The sequence below is a fragment of the Panulirus ornatus genome, chromosome 11 (genome assembly GCF_036320965.1).
Source record: "Panulirus ornatus isolate Po-2019 chromosome 11, ASM3632096v1, whole genome shotgun sequence".
NCBI classification, from domain to species: domain Eukaryota; kingdom Metazoa; phylum Arthropoda; class Malacostraca; order Decapoda; family Palinuridae; genus Panulirus; species Panulirus ornatus.
Genome location: NC_092234.1, coordinates 7,856,690 through 7,880,460, shown reverse-complemented (window position 1 = coordinate 7,880,460; position 23,771 = coordinate 7,856,690). Strand labels below are relative to the sequence as shown.

General features: G+C 44.2%; 1 long non-coding RNA gene and 1 other non-coding gene across 2 annotated transcripts in view; one reads left to right on the top strand and one right to left on the bottom strand.

The window, feature by feature from the left end:
* Nucleotides 1-7,977: 7,977 nt before the first annotated feature.
* LOC139751091 (uncharacterized) overlaps nucleotides 7,978-23,771 on the top strand; it is a 135,398-nt gene continuing 119,604 nt past the window's right edge. The window contains exons 1-2 of the long non-coding RNA XR_011713281.1: nucleotides 7,978-8,255; nucleotides 8,693-8,766. This is a non-coding gene — a long non-coding RNA (uncharacterized lncRNA). The remainder of the gene's footprint in view (nucleotides 8,256-8,692; nucleotides 8,767-23,771) is intronic.
* On the bottom strand, nucleotides 9,141-9,213 carry TRNAT-AGU (transfer RNA threonine (anticodon AGU)). The gene has a single exon. It is a non-coding gene; the product is annotated as a tRNA-Thr (tRNA).

Genomic DNA, 23,771 nt, shown 5'->3' with positions numbered 1-23,771 from the left:
AAGCCGATGGTTTTCGTGTGAGGTTTGTTCGTTCATAGAGCAAGAACGAGGGAAAAAAGATGTATCACGAATGACTGTGATAGTTATGTAGTATCGCGGTGATACAGCTCAGCATTCTGATCAACTGTAGAGTGAGAGAAAGACTGAAGACTCACTGCCTTGCGAAGACAGCTGGAACCCCGATGGATGCGATGGTGCTGGATGTATAATCATTATGTCTTCTGAATCTCCAGTGAAGAGCTGGACGCGCCCGCGTCTCTCCTCTATAGCTCGGCGTATCTGAGAGCGACTGTACGTAATATCTTCATCTTATGCAGAGCAGAGCTGATTTGCATACGCTTCCTTCTTGATCTAGCATACCATCGCGTATGGTTGTGGTTTTTTCTTTCTTTCTTTATCGATCACTCACGCTCATGAGCGAGTTACATGACTAAATGGTGTTGTTTTGCATGTGTCATGGAAGAATCATTCCTTCCCATCTCTTGACACGAGTGGAAAGGGAAGAATGTGTTCTCAAAGCCCCTTCCCCATCGCATATGTTCTCAAAGCCCCTTCCCCATCGCATATGTTCTTCAAAGCCCCTTCCCCGTCGCATATGTTCTCAAAGCCCCTTCCCCATCGCATATGTGCTCAAAGCCCCTTCCCCATCGCATATGTCCTCAAAGCACCTTCCCCATCGCATATGTCCTCAAAGCCCCTTCCCCATCGCATATGTCCTCAAAGCCCCTTCCCCATCGCATATGTCCTCAAAGCCCCTTCCCATCGCATATGTCCTCAAAGCCCCTTCCCCATCGCATATGTCCTCAAAGCCCCTTCCCCATCGCATATGTTCTCAAAGCCCCTTCCCCATCGCATATGTTCTCAAAGCCCCTTCCCCATCCTTCGTAAAATAAGCCTCAATGGGAATAGATTAGAAGCAAAATGCCTTTTTTCCTGACCTTCCCAGTGAAGGCACTTTAGGCTACGAACGGTATGAGAATTCTGTAACTTGGTAATAGATGAAATGACGGGGGAGAGAGAGAGAGAGAGAGAGAGAGAGAGAGAGAGAGAGAGAGAGAGAGAGAGAGAAGGATGGTGTTGTTATCCAAGTTGTAGGTTGTGATGTGTCCACGTCTGACAGGGAGTGAAAGCTGTTATTAGTTGTCAGATTCGCCAAATGTCCTTGCCTCGCGTCGACCTGTCGCCTTCAAGTGATAAAAAGCATAAATAAAAGAAGCTTTGCACACATTTGTGTGAGTTGGATTCCTTCTCCTCTTCTTCCTCCTCCTCAACCACCTCATCCAAGACCTGTAGTTGCAGTAGTAAACCACAAGAGGCTACATAAAGATCATTACCACCAAATTTTTTTGATATCATATACTAAAGGGATGATCCCATCCAGATACCATCTTTAAGACCAGAGGTAAAGTGAGAGGCGAGAGGAAGGTAGTTTGTGTGTGTGTGTGTGTGTGTGTGTGTGTGTGTGTGTGTGTGTGTGTGTGTGTATGATGCCACCAATGGCTGTCTGAGGATTTGGGAGGTGACAGACCTTCGTGTTAGGGTCGAGCTGCCAGGAATGAATCACCTGTTGAGAGATTTTGCTTCTTCTCGGGAGGGCACCAGTGACCGACCTTGTGGTGTGGGTGGTCACTGGGTCATGATGTAAAGGAATCCGGTCGTCTCTGAAGATGATGACCAGACGTGTGGGTCCTCCGTGGGCTGAATACGGCCCAGGGCCCCGCACCTCCGAGCGGCGTCCCCCTTGAGGAACCCTTTTATTCATTCTCTTAACCACGACGGTACAAGACAGACCCCTTTTCTTCCCCTCCTTTCCTTCGGTATATGATAAGCGAGGCTCGGGACGTGTCGCAAACGTAGGAATGGGGGGGTGTCGCATCATGCCCCAAGAGGGTCCTATACTGTCGTAAGGATGCCCCAAGAGGGTCCTATACTGTCGTAAGGATGCTCCAAGAGGGTCGTGTACTGTCGTAAGGATGCCCCAAGAGGGTCCTATACTGTCGTAAGGATGCCCCAAGAGGGTCCTATACTGTCGTAAGGATGCCCCAAGAGGGTCCTATACTGTCGTAAGGATGCCCCAAGAGGGTCGTGTACTGTCGTAAGGTTGCGTTCGTAACTGTTGTTGTTGTTGTCAGGGATCGTATCCTCGTAATTGAGGTCCTTCCTAGGGTAACGTCGGACGTCTGCGACAGGAGGAGGAGGAGGAGGAGGAGGAGGTGGACGACCTTCATCTCAGAGCTTGTAGGAATCGCCGGATCCTTCCCCTTCCCCCAACTTGAGTACAAGATCCTGATCAGAAATCCTACGTTCATATTTTTTTTTTTTGCGACATGGACAGACTTCCTTGGCATCGTCTAAAAAAAGGAGCCGTAGAGCTAAATACATGATGCTTGTCTTTGCCTACAATGGGGGAAAAAAATGGGAGGTTTTTTTAAATCCATAGGATTCACATGGTCTTCCAGAATATCTCGAGATTGTAACGATCCACTGCATCATCCACAGATTTCAGTTCACCATTAAAGTAACAGGTAATTTGATGCTGTATATATATATATATATATATATATATATATATATATATATATATATATATTCCCTTGCTTACGTATATCTACTCCTACCCTTTGCGAAAAGCGAAGGAGCGAAAATATAGCTGGTCCTTATTCAATACAGTCCTTCCTCACACCATCTGTGACTCGTCTGTTTCGAAAGGAACTTCAGTTTGGAGATGTAAGCTAGCCGGGTCCCTGTCGGGTAGATGCTGTTCGAATCCTCACCGGGGTGCAACGACTGCTATTACAGTATCCGTGAAGGATCGAGAAGAAAAAGAAACTGTCTTATCTCCTTGTGGTCACACTGTCGTAAGCTGTTGAGATGGACACACGGCCTAAAGGATCCAAAATCGGATCACAAGTCTCTTTGCAGTGAAGTTTGATGTTGTTTTGAGAAGGTTTTCCGTCCACACTTTAGACGGTCGCGAATCTATCTCTCAGGAGTAGATTGTGTTTGGATCTTATTTAGCAATCTGGGTTAAGGATCAGTTACCGTACTTGTAGGGTTAGGATGACTACAACACTCCCGCCCACGTAGGTGCAATGGTATTAAAGTATATAGACAGCGCGTCATTCCACATGCTCTTCACCAATCAACAGTTCTCAGGAATTTTCCCTAATACCGTAAATAAATCTTCGTATTTTCATGCGTTGTTTGGTCACGCCTTTTACCACTTTCCAGGAGGGTAGACTAGCTAAATGAATTGGCAAGGTCAGCATCGTTCACACACACACACACACACACACACACACACACACCAGTAAAAGGTCACCCATGTCTCGTATGCACAGTCGTGTTCATTTACCTTTATGTATTACGTAGAAAACCCGCTTGACATCCCTCCCCCGAGAGCGAGAGTTTACTTCAGGGTTGGGTAAGCAGAACAAAAAGGTTGTTTGCAGTGAAACGACCCTTCACCTCGCTAGTGATTCTAGCCGACGCGCCTCTTTCAGCGCAAGCGCAACAACTCTCTCCTCTCTCCTCCTCCTCTCTCCTCCTCCTCAACCTTTCCCCAGTCCTCCAGGACCAGCTTGACTTACCGTGACGGAAACATATGCAGTTCTGCACCACTGACCAACCTGGACAAATGGAGGTGGTTCCTCAGTGCGGGCCAGTGTTCAGAGAGAGAGAGAGAGAGAGAGAGAGAGAGAGAGAGAGAGAGAGAGAGAGAGAGAGAAAGGGGATCGCTGCGTCTGGTGTGTGTGTATATATGTATATTTTTTTTTTATCCTCCCTTCTGTTGCAGTATCTAGTAAGTCAAGTGGAAGGTCTTCATTAGCATATAATGTCTCCACACTCTCGGGGGTGGGTCGATATATCATCGTCCACATCGCTTCGAGACACACAAACTCAAATAGAATAAAGAAGAATAAGAAAAATTAAGTTAGCTGTTTGCGGGTCCGTCAAAGAAGGCAAGATTAAACTTTCCTCATTTTTTTTTTCTTTCTGTGACTGAAACACAGAGGGTAAGTTGACCTCGTCGACATCTCTGTGTTATCTGGCTTCTGAAGACCTTTGCGTGAACCTGGATAACCTCAGTGGGAGGAGGGAATCTAAGTTCGGGGACACATGAAAGAAAAGGACACTGAAAAAGAAAAAAATATATAAAAAGAAATCATCAAGGATAAGGCTTTAACAGTGTCTTCGAGATCTGGGTTCTGAGGCTTATAAAAGGAGAAAAAAGACATTGAGGAACTTCTGAAATTAAGGTTTGATAAAGTGATGTATTAGGATTATAATTCTGGTCTCAGAGTCTAATTAAGGAGAAGGACAAGGAAGGAGCGCAGAATAAAGAGGAAGGTATAGTTTTGTACAGTATATATATATATATATATATATATATATATATATATATATATATATATATATATATATATATATATATATTTATATAACCATAATTAGTCAGGATCATTAGATATTCCCTGGCGAATGTTCTGCATCCTGGTCAAGACGGGTCTCTCTCTCTCTCTCTCTCTCTGTGCCAACACAACAAGTGATCAGCGTCAATTGTGTAAACACCGATGGAGAGAAAGATTACAGTATAGGTTGGCTCGCTACACGTCTCATTGGCTTGGCCGGGCTAGGTTAGGTTAGGCTAGGTTAGGTTAGGTTAGGTTAGGTTAGGTTAGGTTAGGTTAGGTTAGGTTAAGGAAAAAAATCTTACGTGTCTTTGTATATTGGTAAGAGTTAATCCCTTCCCCCTCACCACCACCACCAGTCCGTCGGTGGCTCTGGATTAAGATTAATCCAGTCTGATCAACGCCTTGAATGAAGAAGGATATCATGATGATAATGGAGATTAAAAGAAGATTAGATTTTACAGAGAGATAGATAAAGAGATAGATAGATAGTTAGATAGATACATTGATAGATAGATAGATAGATAGATAGTTAGATAGATAGATAGATAGATAGAGAGAGAGAGAGAGAGAGAGAGAGAGAGAGAGAGAGAGAGAGAGAGAGAGAGAGAGAGAGAGAGAGAATATTGGCCTCCAAACGAGGTCGGTGGTTTGAAAATAACGACTCTGCCCCTCCCCCCCCATCCCTCCTTCCCCTGCCCTCCCCCCCCCTCCCCCCTTCCCTTCCAGACGCTCCGTGACGTCATCGCTACTGTTGGGTCGCCGCCAGATGTATGATGACCCCTAGGACGTTATAATTTCCTACCGAAAGAAAAAAAATATATATATATATATAAATATACATCACTCTAACATGCCTCTGATATATAGATACAAAATATAGCAATTATCACTTTACCTATGATATATCTCTTTGCCACATTAGCAGGGTAGAGGTAATTGATTAATTAAGAGATGGTGAAGAAAAAAAAAAAAATAGGATGGGTCTATTTACAATAGGTGGCAACGGGAGGCGGGTGTGACCAGTAAATTGTTAGCGTGATGTGTAATTAAACCGTGGCGGACAATGGAGGGTGCTGGTGGATCAGGACGGTGGGAGAAATTCTATTTGCACTGTCCAGCCAATGGCTAAGGGGAAGTGGGGGGGAAAGGGGGAGGGTTGTAGCAAGGGAGAGAAGGGGGAGGGGATGAATAGATGGTTGGGAGAGGGATGGAGGGAGAATGGGAGGGATGGAGGGAGAATGGGAGGGATGGTGGATGATCCGTTTTTTGTTGAATGGTTTTGTTTACCTGGAAAAGAAAATGGTCGTGCGATTCTCTGGTATTGATGGGCTTGGCCTTTGACCTGACCCTGTTTGAGGGGTCAGGTCGTCAGGTCAGAGGTGATGACCTGACTCTTTTGTTAAGTCGTCTGGTCAGGAGGTGATGACCTGACCCCTTTTTTTTTGAAAGGTCAGGTCAGAGGTGATGACCTGACCCTTCTTGGAAGGTCAGGTCGTCAGGTCAGAGGTGATGACCTGACCCTTTTTGGGAAAGGTCAGGTCGTCAGGTCAGAGGTGATGACCTGACCCTCTTTTAGAATGTCAGGTCGTCAGGTCAGAGGTAATGACCTGACCCTTTTTGGGAAGGGTCAGGTCGTCAGGTCAGAGGTAATGACCTGACCCTTTTTGGGAAGGGTCAGGTCGTCAGATCAGAGGTCATTTTGGAAGAGTATTAATGACACCAGTGATGAATTGGTAGCACGACTTAACGATTGTTCTAAGGTCTAGTAATGGTTCCTCAGGTGTCTGATGGTGTGTGGGTCAGGGATGATAAGAGTACAGCCACGCCCTCCGTTATCTGCACCTTCAGGAGGGGCGGGAAAAGTAGGTGACAGTCTCCCTGTCACTCAGGGTCAACGCCTTTTCCCCCCCTGTCCACAAACCTCCTTCCCTTTGTCTCTCTTACTCCTCCCCATCTACCACTCCTGCGAGCATTTTGGCTTCCATTTGACCTCTCTAGGCCTAAAGCCCTTCATTATGTATACAGAGATAGGCTCACGGGGGTAATTTATACCTCCTAGTTGGGCGTGAGGTGCGACGCCCTGCGCGATCCTCATCTGTCACGCCCAGGGGAAACCTTCACCCGCTGTGGCTCGTAAGGATGGGAAAGAATGAATACCCTGTTTACGTCCCATTTTCCTTGGCGAGAGCGCGTGAAATAGCCTTCACCGAAGTCCATTGGGATTAAAGGATAGATTAATCCATTCGTGAATATCTCTATATAAATAGAACTGGTTATTCTCTATTGGGGAATCAGGGATTTATCGAGCGATAAGGTTTATCTGTCTCTCTCTCTCTTTGTTTTCGCGTTCACGACCAACGTGTTCAGCGGGTATATCTCGCTGAACACTTTCAACGCTGTCTTTAAAGGTTGTTCTATGTACATGTTCTCTGTGTGGATTATAGCTATCTTGATGCCCCTCGCTTGGTCTCAGTGAGCTGGAAAAAAAGAAAGAAATCTTTTCGTAAATACCGAGGCTTTGCATACTGTAACCCTAAGGTCACGGGGACGCAATTGGGTTCAATACAGTGTAGTCGAAGCGTTTTGATTCGGAGTGGATCGGCAATGAAGAATTTGAAAGATGTTTAATGATATTTATTTACGTGAGTAACTTGGTTTATCGTATACATTTTGCTGTGGTGTGTGTGTGTGTGTGTGTGTGTGTGAGAAGTGCTGGCCAAAGGAGAGTAGATGTCTCAATCCAACGGTTCGAAAATAGATTGTCTCTTGATTGAGAGTTTAGAATGATGTAAAAGACGAGTATTAATGGAAGGTGATTGGGCAGTTAGGTATCAAAGTGTTGGGTGTATCAAGCGTGGCGAGGACGTTGGTAATCATATGTTAATAACTCGATATGAGTTCAACTTGGGGAAATGTTTTGGGACGATTTGTGAAGAAATTGTGTGGACGAAGAATGAGTGAAAGTACTTCGTTCAAGTCAGCGTTGTGAACGATGGTGAAGCAAACAACTGCTGTTGCTGCTCTTAGTAACGAGCTAGTGTTTCACTGGCCAGTTCGAAACGTGTGAAGCTTTTATCTTCGACCGAGACAGATTTGGAACCTCGAGTGGTGTTTGTGTGTATACACACACACACACGGTACTCAAGAATGATCTTTATTCTATTAATGCGTTTGGGTTTAAATCAAGTCTTATATACTTTTGTCTGTACTTCTCGTGTCGTTTCTCGTACCATTTATTGTCTCCAGATGTCAAAGTGTTGCTTCGGTTTTGAGTATTATAATCGTGGCAATTTAGAATCAAGTGTTGTACTTCTACAACTGTATGTTCCGTAGTGTCTAAACGTGTATTAATTATTATCTTAGTCATGTATGGATTATGATTAGATTTTTATTAATTTTACGGTAAAAACGTACAATGGTTTGGTAGTTTTTTGTTTATTGAAGATTATGAAACGAATCGCAAGATTTTCGAATCAGTTTCGTTTTCTCATCGTAGGTTCAGTTCGGTGCTGTTGACTGAGCGACATGACTTAGGTCAACTCTACTCCGTTCGCAGTCGTGACTCAAGTCACTCACTTCTCGGTAGTGGAGGACAGTCCCCCCCTTGTGTTTAATGATCTCCTCCCATTCGTGTGTTTTTCGTGGCTGTTTTCGTGCGCTGGTAGGAGGGTCAGGAGACTGGGTGAGTGGGGCCTTTTGATTCGCCACACCACATCATCTGCCACGTCCAGGGAGCTGCTTCGAAAATCGTTATCCTTCAAGTCTTAAGCCAAAGACGGAGGATTGGAATGACCCTGAGCCATATATATGGACTTGTGTTGCCTAAGAACACCGTTTTCTGTGAGTATTAGAGTTCTGTACTACCCTTTTTTTTTGTTTTTTTTCAACTATGAATAATTTGAGTCGACATTTGGAGCTGTAGGACTTTGTAGGTGTTTTTGAATACCTGTACAACTTAGAGAACAGATTAAACGCCTCGTTCGTGATGGGGCAAATGATTTTTTTGTGTTATACTAACAAGGAAAATAGTATATTCAAACAAGCGTATCGTAAACAAGATGTAGTTAGATATGTGTTGAATTGTATACTTCAGTGAATAAGGCCATGTCTTTATCTTTATTTTTGTATTTATTAAGTTCACAGTAACTTCAAAAGTTGGTTTGTTGATAGCCTTTTTTTTTAAATCGTGCTCTCAACCGCTTTAATAGACTCTTCACTCTCATTAATTGATAGTGTCATTTCATGGTACACTCATTAACCTTGAGTTTCCTTAACAGGTCATCTCGTACAGGATAGTTTCATCCTTTGCATCCTACTGCCGGGAACAGCTCGGTGAACCATGGAAGCACATGTGAGTTAATTGTTAATCAACTTTATCGTGTAGAGATCTAGGTTAACCCTGGGTAAATTTGGGTTGATATTATACTGATTTAGGTGAGTTTGATATGATTGTATATATATATGGGCAATCACATGTTTACCAAATGGCGTCCTAGCCACGTCTCTTCGATATATATCAACTGACTGTTATTTTTCTCTCTTGTGTCTCCCCTAATGATGTGATTATTACACGAAAGTGCACTTGGAAACTTTTCGTGTTTCATTTTTCCCCGTGGACTCATAGGAATATGTATATATATATATATATATATATATGTGTGTGTGTGTGTGTGTGTTTCAGTCACTTGAGTTCGTGTTCTATATGTAGAAAAGATGACATTTCACTGCCTTCAGGGAGGATCGAACTCCCGGCCTCTGGTTTACTAGACCAGCGCTCTAGCCACTGAGCTATGAAGGCACATATTTGACATATTCCATTTAAGGATATTATATTTAGTCAGTATCCTCTTCCCACCAACTGCTGGTTGAGCTCGTTAGCTCCGCGGCCATAGGTGTAGTTAACAATGTCAGGATACTTAGCGTCGTTAAGGCTATGCATCGTTTGACCCAGAAAATGCGTTGACCATAAGGGCGACATGAAGCATGTATGGTCTGGTAATTTGTGCTCTCGTGGCTTAGTGGTTGGGACTCAGGTCTGTTGAACTAGAGGACGCAGGTTCGAATCTCTCCTTGGGGAAATATGTTCGACGTACGTTTACTTAGAAAATTTATTCAGTAAATGAGTATACTGATCGAAACAGGTTAGTGGAACGCGTAAGTTTCTAAATAATCATTTAATTGTTTGTGTCTCTAGACCAAAGTGTACACATAAGACTGTAAACTGTGTTTTGGTAAATTTGATAATTGATATATTTTTTTCATTTGAAGTTAGGACATGTTCTTACTTAATGTGTGTTGACATATCTATCTTCTTTGGCTTCTTCCAAAGTGATGGTGTGTCTGAGGTATTCCAATTGACGAATGTTATCGGAAATGGATTTGTAGTGAACCATTTTGTTCAGTCTAGCTTTGTCTGTCTGTCTGTCTGTCTGTATCCGGTATTTGAAAAGCAATTTTTGACTGATCTTCAGTTGCTCGACCGAATAGAAACAAGGTTTAATATTATCACAAAGTCTCTTATGTTCTCCATGTAGTTTGTGAGTTCTTTAACTCGTGTTTGTATATATATATATATATATATATATATATATATATACACATGTATATATGTATATATATATATATATATATATATATATATATATATATATATATATATATATATACACATGTATATATATATATATATATATATATATATATATATATATATATATATATATATATATAACTCCACTATCATTTCATTCATTAATGGTTATTCAACTCAATAACACCACAACCATTTGATCGAACGGCAGTTTACGTGGGGTAAGACATGGCGACGTGAATATAGTCATCGTAAATTTCATTTTACATGTTGATCCGTCCCTCCGTTTTCTGTGTTCGTATCTGGTAGCGATATCTCTTTCGGGGTTCCGACGGTCGGTTGAGAGCACACAACAGCTGGTTACCGTCTGCTTCCAGCGGTGCTTCAATCAAACTCGCTCCTTGGGGTTCACTCACAGCTGCAAGAGGTAGCCAAGAGATTTGAACGCTGGCCACTGGAGATTGATCCAATCTTGGAAACCGCAAGAAGACATCTGACAACCATCTCATGTCAAGAGACGCTCGTCATGTGACTACATGCACGAACGGAGACCAATCTTTGTGGCTTTGTTTAGTAAAAGGGGAAGAAAATATTAAATTGAATTGAAATATAGATTTTGGTTGAGCAAGGGACGTTACCAGAGCAGTGTACAGTAAAAGGGGAAGAAAAAATAAATTGAATTGAAATATAGATTTTGTTGAATAAGTGACGTTACCAGAGCAGTGTACAGTTTACGTGGGATGACTGCTATCAAGTGGTTCGTCAGGGTGTGGAACGACCTAAAACGACCTGAGTTAACGACTCTAACTTGGAATTAGAGGGAAGTATTTTTTTGGGGGGGTCTCTCTGTTGAGGGTTCGAATCCCGGTCTTTGAGTTGTCATGAAGGCCAGCCCTTAGATGGAATATAAGAAGGGTTGGAGATGATGATGATGATGATAGAATGATGATGATGATAGAATGATGATGATAGAATGATGATGATAATTGAATGTGTGAAGAGTCTAAAGAGTTGCAAAAGTTTAGCGGTGTAGGGAAAGAAATAAAGACACAGCAACGATCTCTCTTTATAAAATAGGCAAGTTGTAGATTTTTTTAGGAGAGACACGAGGTAACCAAAGGGGTTCCCACTCCAAAGTTTAGCGGTGTAGCGAAAGAAATAGACGTGGCAACGGGGGACTTGATTTTTTTGGAGATGTGGAGAGCCAGACTCAAGTCGTCTGACGCAATGTTCTCTGCCTCCTTTGCGTGTTAACTAAGAGTCCAAGTTTGAGGTTCTCGCCTTCAGTAGCTGTGTGTGTCCAGCTCTCGTTAACCAGCTGAGTTTAAATTGCTCGGGTTTAATAAGGGAAGACCGTTCTGTCATTGTTGCATGCGCGCAAATGGCACCGTGGTGTTGTTTAACACTTGAAATTTGGTGGGTCTTGTGTGTGTGTGTGTGTGTGTGTGTGTGTGTGTGTACTGCCAGTCACTGAGTTTTGCGCTGAGGAAACCCATCAGTGCATGGCACACACACACACACACACACACACAGATGGATAGACAGAATATTATAAAACAGTGTTTATAGCTATAAACATTGTATCTGGACTGAAGAGTGGCGGCTTGATGGTACGATCTTTCGATGAGCACGACGGTACGATCCTTTTTTAGTATGACGACGGTACGTTCCTTTAGTACGACGGTACGATCCTTTTGCACGACGGTACGGCCGTTGCGCTCGACGGTACGACCCTTTTTAGCATGACGACGGTACGATCCTTTTGCACGACGGTACGACCGTTGCGTACGACGGTACGATCCTTTAGCACGACGGTACGACCGTTGCGCACGACGGTACGATCCTTTACCCCGACGGTACGAACCTGGCCCACCATCTCTCTCCTCCTTTGGTGAAGCAGTGGGAGAAAAACGAAGATATCTCTATCGAAATTCATGTTAGGATCTATTTATGTCCCTTGACAATGGAGAACCAAAATGGTTGTTTGTATTTATCTATTCTGGAGAGATTGATAACGCCATTAGGGTTGCACGGTTGGAAACTCACCCCTAAAGGAACGGCAGTTGACTTTTAAGCTGTCTCAACCTGCGGGGCCAGGGTTGGGTACCCCAACAGAAGGTACAATATACGTTTCTATGTTCGTGATCCAACCCCATATAGATAGATAGATAGATAGAGGTAGAACGATATATATATATATATATATATATATATATATATATATATATATATATATATATATATATATATAAGTAGCTTTTCGTATGAAATACAACTGTGGACCGAATGCCGCAACCGGGATTCGAACCTGTAACCTCGATGCCGGATGGCCCGTGCATGCGTCGTGGTCAGCAACGCTAACCGTGTGTGTGTGGGTGTGTGTGTGTGTGTGTGTGTAAATAAATATCTTAACATAAACACTGGTGCTTCTGGCCATGATAGCCAGCACTTACAAATTTCACGGCGACACCCACTACAAGCTGTTGTGGGTCATGTGGTGTTTCGCTACTACTGCACAACTTCGCAGTCAAGGAAGTGACAATTATCCCTTAGTAGGATATGCAAATTAGCGCCCTAAACGATGTATATACATTTATTTTTTTTTTTTGAGTTGGCACATCTTCTCTAAGGTTTTAAAGACGCCACTTGTCATAGGGGTAATAAAAGGAATTGGGGGAGAGAATAGGAGTTCATCTTCACTAAATGCAAGGTGGATATTTTTTTTTTTTTTCTAATGTGATAACACAGGAGGCGTAGATGATTTTTTTTTTTTTTTTAAAGTTCGTGCTGTGTTCGGGTTGTATATATATTGAATTATGATTTTCTTTTATATTATTTCTGTTTGTATCGTAGATCCATAGTTTAATGCATGTCTTTGATAGATAATTTGGTATCTATTGATAGATTATGATCTTCATTATGTTTTTAAAAGTATACTAATTACACGGGACGTTTTCTACATAAGTAATTACAGTTAGTATTGCAGAAAACGGGGGGTTTAAGATTATTTCTGACTTGAGTCAAAACGAATGAGTTGATCACGCTTGAGCGAGTGATATGGAATAGTGACGCTTGAGCGAGTGATGTGGAGAAATAAGGTGACGACGCTTGAGGAATTGATGATGTCATGTAGGTCTATGAATGATTGATGATTGAGACGAGCGATTGGTGGTTGATGATAAGGGAATGTTACTAGAAGCTTTGATGATGACGTCAGAGGAGAGTGATGGTGTGGGGTGGGGGCATCAATAGAAAAAACAGCCTCTCTCTCTCTCTCTCTCTCTCTCTCTCTCTCTCTCTCTCTCTCTCTCTCTCTCTACTCTTTATTACGTGATTTCCTTTCGATTTTATATCAAGGAAGTCCAAAAAGTTATATATATATATATATATATATATATATATATATATATATATATATATATATATATATATATATATATCCCTCCAACCAGTGCATCATCACTACACCCTCCAAAAAAAAAACACATCTTCACTACACCTTGGAGTAACGTATGATCCTTACCACTCCCGCTGTACCCGCTGGCCTTTGACCTGACTCCTGCGGGTCAGGTCAAAGGTCAGGGCTTGTGTGCTGATGAAAAGAATATATTAAAAAAAAAAAAGGAGGAGATATTGAGTTTTTATATGTCATAGTCCCTCTTCTCTTTCCATGGCAGGTAGGTAGAGTGTGTGGGCTCTAGGAAAGGGAGAGAGATAGAGAGGGAGAATGGAAGGGAGGGAGGTAGGGAGAGACAGTAAGGCTGCCTTCCCACCCTGCATGCGTTCACAGCCTGGGAGTGAGTGAAGATAGAGGTAAGTGTGGAGAGGTTGGAGACAAGCAGTGAGGGAGGTAGAGAGGGAAGCAAGTGGGTAGTGGGAGGGAAGGGAGGTCGTAAGGGAGAAAACAGACCCGGCAAGCAGAGAGGGAGGAGGGATGGAGACTCGCTAAAGGCATCTTCTAACTGAGACAGGTGGAGGAAGAGGGAGGGAGGGCAGGAGGGAGAAGAAGAGGAAGAAGAGGGAGGAAGGGCAGGAGGGAGAAGAAGAAGAGGAGGAGGAGGAGGAGGAAGAGGGAGGATGGGCAGAAGGAAGAAGACGAGGAGGAGGATAGGATGGGAAGAGGAGAGGAACAAGGGAGTGAGGAGGAGGGAGGAGGGAGGGAGCTGTTAGGAGACCCCCCCTCTCCTTACCACGCCAGTAGTCCCCCCCTCCCCCACCTCCTCTCCCTTGGGGCACCCCCCCCCCCCCCCCCCCCCCAAACACCAGCCGTGCGTGTCTGGTCTCATTACAACTGATAACACAGACCAAGTGTCTTGTTAGCCCTTTAGTATCGTGTTAATTAACTAACTGCCAAGTAACCACGAGGGCTTGTTAAGTGCCCTTAATTGCCCCCCCCCCCCCCCCGGTATTTCATGGGTTAATCATTCTGATATGAACTAGATGTTTGGTTTGTTATTGGTGGAGTTAGACAAACGTTTCCTCCACCTCCCCCCCCCCCCTCTCTCTCAAGGACCAGGTGCGTTTAAAAACGTTCGTTTGCGTTTAAAAAAAAAAAGAAAATGATAGAGGGGTGGGTCCTTCTGTCTTCTAACCACGTCCTGTACGACCTGACCTAAAAAAACCCACCACGCCCTCCGCGGTCATACTATCCACAACCACGCCCCTTTAGCCATACTAGCCACGCCCTCTGTGACCTAAATAACCATGCTCTCGGTGACCTGACGACTCACTCCCATTCCTTCTTCGTCCGACGCACTAATTCCTCTGTGGCCATACTTAACGACGCCTTATTTGACCTTACAAATCAGGCAGTTTTGAGCCATTGGATCCAAGCCATCGACTGTAAACCCCCTTAACCACGCCCTCTCCTGCCCTGACGCCATGGCCTTTACTGTATTTTGTATTGATAGGTTAAAGGCCACATCATGGCCAGGCTTTGAACGAAGTATAGAAAAGAGCCACTGAGATCAAGGCACTAACGAGAGAAGAAATTTGTATATGATAATCCAAGGAATTTTTGGGTTATGAGAAACCTGCATTTTTGAGAAGTGGCAGATATTTTTTGTGGCTATTTAGAGAGAGATATGAAATGGTCCCCCCCTAAAAAAAAGGTCCAAAGCTTAGGGATGTAAGGGAAGAAAAAGGTATCGCAACGGCCCACTAGCCTTGGGTTGCCAACGGGCGCAATGTAATCATGTGACGGCAGTGGCTGGTTGGGTATATTACGTGATTTAGCTAATGGCTCGGATGACGGGGTTTCAAGAAAGAGAAATTGGAAGAAACTAGGTTTTCTGGAGACGTTTAAATATAACTGGGTTATGTTTCTGCCGAGTTGGGAAATGCTGCTGTGCCATCCTGACTGTACGGAGGCGGTTGTGACGAGACGTAGGAGAGAGAGAGAGAGAGAGAGAGAGAGAGAGAGAGAGAGAGAGAGAGAGAGAGAGAGAGAGAGAGAGAGAGGATGGAGGGCGATTTACACTGGTGTATGAAAATGTTTGGAATAGCTGTTGACGATAGGAAATCACCGATGGACAGATGGGAAAAGCGTGTAGGAGACAAGAGAGAACCCTGGGGGGACGCCAATACGACCTTGGCTCCTGAGGCGTGAGGTGTCGCAGTGTGAGGGTGGTATACACCTACTTTAGGTGGGGTGCTGAAGCCCCCTCATCAACGAAGAATGAGTCGTGAGGGGTTGAGTGGTGTCAAGTGTGAGACACGGTGTTGGTGGTAGGAGAGAGGCATTGTGGAGTGAGTGAGGGGGGTGTGGTGAGATGGGTAGAGAGAGAGGGACGGAGTGTGGAGGGAGAGAGGGAGGGAGGAAGTCTGGATGGGGTACATGAGGAAGGACAGACAACAGAAGACCTGATGGTCTGTGACGAGGTTATCTGATGGAGGATAGTGATGGTATTAGAAGTTTCTAATCTATAGAGATGGAGACATGATAGTAAAGCAGAAGGCTCCTCCCCACCCATCACCATAGATGGAGACAGGATAGCAAAGCAGAAGGCTCCTCCCCACCCATCACTATAGATGGAGACAGGATAGTAAAGTAGAAGGCTCCTCCCCACCCATCACCATAGATGGAGACAGGATAGCAAAGCAGAAGGCTCCTCCCCACCCATTACCATAGATGGAGACAGGATAGTAAAGTAGAAGGCTCCTCCCCACCCATCACTATAGATGGAGACAGGATAGTAAAGCAGAAGTCGTCTCCCCACCCACCTCCGTAGATGGAGACGAGATGGCAAAGCAGAAGCCAGGTCAGCAGGCAAGGCAGTAGATAAAGCGAGGCATGCAGGGTAGAGTATACTGACACGGACGTTTTATGGGAAAGTGTGAATTGAAAACCGCACTGATGAAATATAGAAAACCAAGTGATGTAATAAGGAGTTTCAGATCAGGAGAGAAAAAAGAAGAAAGATATGTTAGATAACGTAATACATCAGCGTTTAAAAAAAATGACGTTTTAAAAAAGGTAATTTCTTTTACTGATGATTAATATCACTGATGTATTTGTTCAGTCATGATTAGAAATGGAATGATAAGTTTCGTCTGGAAAACATCTCGATGCAAGTATATTCCAGTGTCATTTTTTTTTTTTGTATTTCTAGGGTAAAAATGTTTTGCCTACGTCTGTCGTGTATCATCAATTTGAACTTCCTACCATCATTTGTGGTCATTTTCCTCAATAATACCGTCGAGATGAATAATTATTTTGCAAAAATTTCATCAACATCTCTCATGAGTTTGTCGGGTTTTCTTTAATAATATATATTTATTCTCTCCTTCAATGTATACGGTTTATTTGTGAGCGAATTTGTTTTTGTTGCTCTTCTTTGTATGCTTTCTAGTGGGTGACTCCCTCCCTCCACTCCGTCGCTGAAGAGCGAATTCCAAATGAAGTTCGACTTGGGAGGGAGACTGCAATGGTGTGTGTGTGTGTGTGTGTGTGTGTGTGTGGGTCATGCACTGGAGGCGTCCCTCATGACCAGGCTCAGCCAGGGCGTGGGGGGGGGGCGCGAGAGGCCGCTTCTCTCCACAGGATGAGGTAAATACACCATTTATACACTCGAGAACAGCGAACGTTCACACTCCAATTTGAAATATATATATATATATATATATATATATATATATATATATATATATATATATATATATATATATATATATATATTCACGCTCGTGTATGAGAATAAAAGAATTAATGAAAGACAGTTAATTCTAGGAATAAAAAGAAGCAGGGTCGTGCAGGACAGCGGTGGACAGCGTTGAATATGGACAGAAAATGATGGAAGATCCTTTATGGTAAAGACGGGTGTTGAGAGAGAGAGAGAGAGAGAGAGAGAGAGAGAGAGAGAGAGAGAGAGAGAGAGAGAGAGAGAGAGAGAGAATGGTGGGCCGTGGTGGCTACTACATTTGGATGGTGGGTTAGTAAGGGGCTTGGGGGTGGGTTGGGTTGAGGAGAGAGAGAGAGAGAGAGAGAGAGAGAGAGAGAGAGAGAGAGAGAGAGAGAGAGAGAGAGCAGAGCGTCGTCACCATGGCAACAGCAGCACCTTGCATGATCCGTTCCTCTTGATCTACGCGACTGTTGCTACTCCTGCTGCTGCTGCACCTCCTCCTCCTCCTCCTCCTGACCTTGTCCTCACATTTCCTGCATTCGCTGTCGATATTAGCGCGTTTAATTATCTTCCCTCCTCCCCAATAGCACATGGATCTATACTTGTAATTAGACGTGTATCTTCTCCATGCCTGTAAGTTATCCTACTGTAGCTCATTTATTAATCGGTTTTATTTACGGGAATAAAAAAAAAAATAAATGAAAAGGTTGCTTGGAGGGTGGGTTAAGAGCGGCCACTTGCTGCCTGTTATGGTAACACTGATGCTCTGGCCAGTACCCTGCGCGCGCCGCCACCGCCGCCGCCCCGGGACCTGCGAGCTCCTCAATCGCGCTCCGCCAATGAGAAGACACCTCTTCTGCACTTTCGCGTTATGATTCGATCTCAGACCAGCGACGGGGGAAGAGGCTGAGCCACTAGGAAAGCCACGTTGTGGTAGGCGGGGTTATCATTGGTCCCCCGGGCAGCAACAGCCGGGAGCGAGGGTCTTCACCCTTGAGAAGGGAGGGTTTAACCCCCTCCCTCTCCTCCCTCAGGCCCTTGGGGGTCCAGGGGGGATAAGGATATAGGGGAGGGGGAGACGTAGTAGCGTCCTACAGGGTGGCGCAAGGAGCTCGTACCATTACCCACATTTTTAACGATAACCGCTAATTTAACCCCCCCCAGTCCTGGGGATACAGTACGTTGTGTACTACAGTAGTCGACTGTATTACGTGATGAGCGTAGGGACGAGCTACAGCAGTTTATTCTTGTCGCTCAAGGACAAGATGAGTAGGGAACATGATCTGTGCCCTGCTGTACGCTCGGGCGTAGACGTGCCCGGATTGCTAATGTGAACACCGGCTTTTTTTTTCTCTCTCTTACTCACTCTCTCTCCCTCCCTCCCTCTCTCTCTCTCTCTCTCTCTCTCTCTCTCTCTCTCTCTCTCTCTCTCTCTCTCTCTCTCTCTCTCTCCCTAGGTCTTATATTCGTGAGGCAAAGGTGAGGCTGGTTTATCTCTTTTGCTCCATTCACATTTAATGTCTGCCGCTCTGGGTTCAGGTAAGATCGAGGTGGTTAAAATGTGTTTGTAATCTTTGTGTGGGGGGGCGCTCTCCCAGTACCAACTGGTACTGGGTTATGCTGGTTACTGGTGTTGAGCTGGTAAGCACCCAACTGGTGTACTGGTATTAAAGTGGTGTTGTACTAAGAGGGTATATGTGTGTCTAGTGCTGGTGTACTGGTAAGGGAGACGGGGATGTGTGTTAATGTTGTACCGGGATGACCCCACGCTGAGGGTGTAGTGGTACTGGTATTGTACTGGTACTGGTGTTGTATACATGAGGGTCTGTACTGGTAGTGTACTGCAATACCATTGTGGATGGTGGGTGTTTAGTTACCAGTACTCAAGTGGGATAATGAGATGTACCGGGTCCTGTACCGGGTGTTGTATTGGGTGTTGTATTCATTTTGAGGATAAAGTACTTGTTATTGCACTGGTAAAGGTACCGGTTAACTGCTGTCGATGTACTGGTGATGTATAATGGCCCATGACTGGATCTGTACCGGTATTGTATTATCTCATACCAGTATTGTATCACGGTATGCAGTACCGGTATTGTATTAACCTACACCGGTATTGTATCATGGTATGCATTACCGGTATTGTATTACCCTACACCGGTATTGTATCATGGTATGGAGTACCGGTATTGTATTACTCTACACCGGTATTGCATCATGGTATGCATTACCGGTATTGTATTACCCTACACCGGTATTGTATCATGGTATGGAGTACTGGTATTGTATTACTCTACACCGGTATTGTATCATATGCAATACCGATATTGTATAAACCTACACCGGTATTGTATCATGGTGTGCAGTACCGGTATTGTATTACCCTTCACCGGTATTGTATCATGGTATGCAGTACCGGTATTGCATTACCCTACACCGGTATTGTATCATGGTATGCAGTACGGGTATTGTATAAACCTACACCGGTAGTGTATTAGAAAATACAGTACCCACAGTTGAACTCTGTTCATACAGTCAAACCCAGAAAACACACGGAAGAAAACAGGAACCAAATATGTACCTTAAGGAAGGACTATAAACGTCTTGTGGAGCGCTAATTGGCACGACACTAATTAGCAGAACTACTAATTAGTTGCAGACAATTAGGTGATATCACTTATCGTCTCTTGAAGGGTGGTTTTTACGTCCGTGTGGACGACCCTTGAGTACGACGGGACGACCCTTGAGCACAACAGGTGTACGACTGGTGGGTTTGAAGACCTGACCTTTGACCTAACTCTCATGGGTCGGGTCAAAGACCACGGCATCATGCCGGGAGGTCGTCCCTTTCTTGCTCTAGGGGTCGTACCATCGTGGCTAAGGGTCGTACCGTCAGGCTAAAAGGCATGGACTGACCGTGGTCGTATGCTAATATAAAGCAAATACATCTTTTGCACAAAAAAGTCAACATTTGGTTTACGTTTGGCTAATATGTGTCAACATCTAATTATTATGGTTATCTTTATCATAATTATCGTTAATTGCTTTTATCATAGTTATTTTTCATTGTAGTTATCGTAATTATTAATCTATTAATTTATCATTAGTAATGAGAGGGTAGTGACCTGATGGGGCAGTGATGAGGGTAGTGACCTGATGGGGCGATGACCCTGGGAGGGCAGTGACCTGTTCAGCCAGTGACCTGAGTAACAGTCATTACTGGAAGTAGCTAAGGTCATCATAAGGGGGGTTCATGTGGAAGACACGACTCTCCACCATGAGGCAGGTCAGAAGGATGTACAAGAAGAAAGAACCCTTCGTCTTCATCATATTTTGCCACAGCATGGAAGGTGATGGACGATGAAGCTACACACATAAGAGTGTGTGTTGGGCGTCGTTCGAAGGGAGTGGTGTAAGAGGCGTCTGAATTGTATGTTGTAAGTTGGAGAGGAAACAAAGTAGTAGTAGTAGTAGTAGTGGAGGAGTGGTAGTGGTTGGGCAAAAGGGATCTCAGGAGGCAACAGAGAGACTCGGGGGTAACAGAGCGAATGGATGAAGACGACCCAGGTTACTGAGGTGCCTCTGTGTATATCGAAGTGTATAGACACAATACAGGGTCAGTCCCCCCCCTTCATACATGCATATTAACGTACAGGGATAGCATGTATGTATAGTATATTCTATACATATACATTCCCGGGTGAGTCAGTGTATGTATACGTATATAGACAGTAGAATAATGGAGTGATGTGACTATTTCAGTCCATTTAGAGTGGAAAGAAAAGCAAGTGTATATACAAGGGTGTGGCTTGTGAGGGACGGGTTTGATGGACTCTTAAGACACGTCATTTAGGACTGTGGGTGACGTCATTGTTACGAGATGTTCGATGACGTATGTGTGTACGTCAGAACCAGAGAACACCACAACGTCACGTGCACTTCAAAACAAAGAAGACAAATCAAAACAGAACACGAGAAGGAAACACAGTGAGGCCGCTCCGCTCACAACGCAACACCACCACACAACATAACACATCACACCACACAACACCACACAACACTACCACACCACACAACACACACCACCACCACAACACACACACCACCACCACACCACACAACACTACCACACCACACAACACACAGCACCACCACACCATACAACACTGCCACACCACACAACACACAACACACCACACAACACTACCACACCACACAACACACAACACACCACACAACACTACCACACCACACAACACTACCACACCACACAACACTAACACGCCACACAACGCTACCACACCACACAACACTAACACACCACACAACACTACCACACCACACAACACTACCACACCACACACAACACAACACAACACACGACCCCTGAGGATAACAACACTTCCTCTTCGCATGTTCTCTGGATCTCAACACTTACCAGGAAATGAAGTGGAGAAAAATAAAATAAAAAAAAACACAATTGTCAAACACACGAGTAATAACATGGTCGAGGCTGGAGAACAATGAGAGAGAGAGAGAGAGAGAGAGAGAGAGAGAGAGAGAGAGAGAGAGAGAGAGAGAGAGAGAGAGAGGTTTACCTAAGGATATAACAAAGACATGTTCCTCAAGTGGACCCCACTCGTAAAGGTGTGCAGTAAGGAGGACGAAGATACACATCGGAATGACTGCGATTGATGGGGGGAGACGTGGTGTGTGCGAGTGCCTCTACAGACCGACTCTGGTGTCTTAGATCTTTAGGAATATCCTGAGCAGGAGGGGGGAATATCCTGAGCAGAAGTAGGAGGAGGAGGGAATATCTTGAGCAGGAGGAGGAGGAGGGAGGAATATCTTGAGGAGGAGGAGGAGGAGGAGGATAGTCCTCAGGTCTTAAGGTCTCAATTGAAGTGCGACTCGAAGCTAAAGTTGTTTTTTTCTTTTTTTTTTTTTCTTTTACCTTTTCAGTGCAGAACGACGAATCCTCTCGGACTTTGATTTTACACTTTGCCGTGAATGAACTTCTTTCTGTTATCATTGTCGCCACTTGTCAACGACGAGACTAATTGGTTCCCCTCTCGTTAAGAGAGAGAGAGAGAGAGAGAGAGAGAGAGAGAGAGAGAGAGAGAGAGAGAGAGAGAGAGAGAGGTGTTGGAAGCCCTGAATCTGTCAAGTGTGGAAGAGAGAGAGAGATAAGCTTGCGTTGTGGGTGAGTTGATCAAACGCATCTGTTTTTCTAATGAAGTTTGCTGATGATGCTATACTAAGTAAAAAGAAAGAAAAGAAAAAAGAATTTCTGCAGCAAATAGATTGTAAAGATGGTACTACAGTTATAAGCCCCCCAAAAAATGAATCAGCTGACCACATTAGCAAGGAACTTGTGTTCGAAAAGATAAAGAAAAAAGTTTAGCTTATTAAGAGCCGTGGGTAAGTGATGAGGGAATGGAGACATGATACAGAAGTTTATAATGTATAAAACGTTAATGAAAGATCCAAAAATGGGGATCCTACTGGTCGAGTATTATACTCCCTCGTCATAGGTAATTACACACACACACACACACACACACACACACACACACACACACACATACACCAGACATGAACATGCAATAACATACCCATAAACTAACACGTTGTATACGTGTACTCACTGAGAACCTCTGGTCAGTGTCAGGTCATATGACCCGATAGTGTGTGTGTGTGTGTGTGTGTGTGTTTGTGTGTGTGTGTGTGTTACGGGCAGTGGGTTTTGCGTCAGCGTTGCCCCGTCTCTTAACATTGTATATATGTAGTGTGTCTTTTCCACTCTTTGTGTGTGTACACGGGTGAAAAGCTCTCTCTCTCTCTCTCTCTCTCTCTCTCTCTCTCTCTCTCTCTCTCTCTCTCTCTCTCTCTCTCTCTCTCCTCTTAAATCACAGATAGCAAACACACACACACACACACACACACACACACACACACACACACACACACACACACACACACATCAGCCTAGGCCAGGAACCCATTTATCGAGCAGCCCCCGGGGGAGGATGAGCACCTGGGTTGGATGAGACCCGACTAACGTGCCAGGATTTCATTTTGTTATATTTATGATTATATCGTTTCTTATTCCTCTCCTGAAGATTTTTTTTCTCCGGATAATTTCCTTTTGTTAATCAATCTCTTTTCATTTTCAAGAACTACGCTTTGCATTTTCTATGTCAAACAGCTGATAATTTTGTCCCTTTAAATGGTTTTCCTGATTAGGGGGTGTGGCAGGCTATAGGCTTGTAAATCAACTCCCCAATCCCTTGTGTCCTACAAGATGATAGGACCTAATCGGGTCTCTTTCTCAGAGCAGCACCACTCCATCGTCTCGCATCCTTTTCGGGCTGAACTTTCTTCACCACCCAAACCCACACCGGCCACTCCGAAAGCCGAGTCGAATTCCGTCTCTTTGTGGTTTATTATATAACCTCGAACCTTTCCTATTTATGACTTTATCGCCATCAACCGCGAATATATTTAAATGTGATTCACATCCAGCCATCTGGCAAGTCGGTGTACATACATCAGAAATAACAGCGGTACCAAGATCACACCTTTGCGGGACGTCGATGATCAACTCCCCAGTTTGAAATGGCTCATCTACCATGCGTGCGTCCT